Source organism: Oncorhynchus kisutch, linkage group LG15 (genome assembly GCF_002021735.2).
Source record: "Oncorhynchus kisutch isolate 150728-3 linkage group LG15, Okis_V2, whole genome shotgun sequence".
Taxonomy (NCBI): Eukaryota; Metazoa; Chordata; class Actinopteri; order Salmoniformes; family Salmonidae; genus Oncorhynchus; species Oncorhynchus kisutch.
In genome coordinates, this window is record NC_034188.2 from 51,131,488 (window position 1) to 51,133,276 (window position 1,789).

Genomic DNA, 1,789 nt, shown 5'->3' on the forward strand with positions numbered 1-1,789 from the left:
GCAGTGGTGGGTAGTATATGGGGCTTTGGTGACTAAACGGATGGCACTGTGATAGACTACATCCAGTTTGCCGAGTAGAGTGTTGGAGGCTATTTTGTAAATGACATCACCGAAGTCAAGGATCGGTAGGATAGTCAGTTTTACTAGGCTACGTTTGGCAGCATGAGTGAAGGAGGCTTTGTTGTGAAATAGGAAGCCGATTCTGGATTTCATTTTGGATTGGAGATGCTTAATGTGAGTCTGGAAGGAGAGTTTACAGTCTAACCAGACACCTAGGTATTTGTAGTTGTCGACATATTCTAAGTCAGAACCGTCCAGAGTAGTGATGCTAGTTGGGCGGGCGGTTGCGGGCAGAAATCGGTTGAAGAGCATGCATTTAGTTTTACTAGAATTTAAAAGCAGTTGGAGGCCACGGAAGGAGTGCTGTATTGCATTGAAGCTTGTTTGGTAACACAGTGTCCAAAAAATGACCAGATGTATGCAGAATGGTGTCATCTGCGTAGAGGTGGATCAGAGACTCACCAGCAGCAAGAGCGACATCATTGATATATACAGAGAAAAGAGTCCCGATAATTGAACCCTGTGGCACCCCCATAGAGACTGCCAGAAGTCCAGACAACAGGCCCTCCGATTTCACACACTGAACTCTATCTGAGAAGTAATTGGTGAATCAGGTGAGGTAGTCATTGATTGACAGAGTTGAAAGCCTTGGCCAGGTCGATGAAGACGCCGGCACATTACTGTCTTTTATAAATGGCGGTTATGATATAGTTTAGGAGCTTAAGCATGGCTGAGGTGCACCCATGACCATCTCGGAAACCAGATTGCATAGCGAAGAAGGTATGGTGGGATTCGAAATGGTTGGTGATCTGTTTGTTAACTTAGCTTTGAAGATTTTAGAAAGGCAGGGCAGGATAGATATAGGTCTATAACAGTATGGGACTAGAGTGTCTCCCCCCTTTGAAGAGGGGGATGACCGCGGCAGATTTCTCAGACAATATGAAAGAGAGGTTGAACAGGCTAGTAAAAGGGGCTGCAACCTTTTCTGCAAATAATTTTAGAAAGAGAGGGTCCAGATTGTCTAGTCCAGCTGATTTGTGGGGATCCAAATTTTGCAGCTCTTTCAGAACATCAGCTGACTGGATTTGGGTGAAGGAGAAGCGGCGGGGGGAGGGTTGGGAAAGTTGCTGTGGGGAGTGCAGAGCTGTTGACCGGGGAAGGGGTAGCCAGGTGGAAAGCATGGTCAGCCGTAGAAAAATGCTTATTGAAATGATTGATTATCATACATTTATCAGTGGTGACAGTGTTTCCTAGCCTCCGTGCAGTGGGCAGCTGGAAAGAGGTGCTCTTATTCTCCATGGACTTTACAGTGTCCCAAAACGTTTTGGAATTAGTGCTGCAGGATGCAAATTTCTGTTTGAACAAGCTAGCCTTTGCTTTCCTAACTGACTGTGTATATTGGTTCCTGACTTCCCTGAAAAGTTGCAGATCGAGCTGGCTATTCGATGCTAATGCAGAATGCCACAGGATGTTTTTGTGCTGGTCAAGGGCAGTCAAGTCTGGGGTGAACCAAGGGCTATATCTGTTCTTAGTTCTATATTTTGGGGGGGATTTTTACCCCCCTTTTTCTCCCCAATTTCATGGTATCCAATTGTTAGTAGTTACTATCTTGTCTCATCGCTACAACTCCCATACGGGCTCGGGAGAGACGAAGGTCGAAAGCCACGCGTCCTCCGAAACACAACCCAACAAAGCCGCACTGCTTCTTAACACAGCACGCATCCAACCT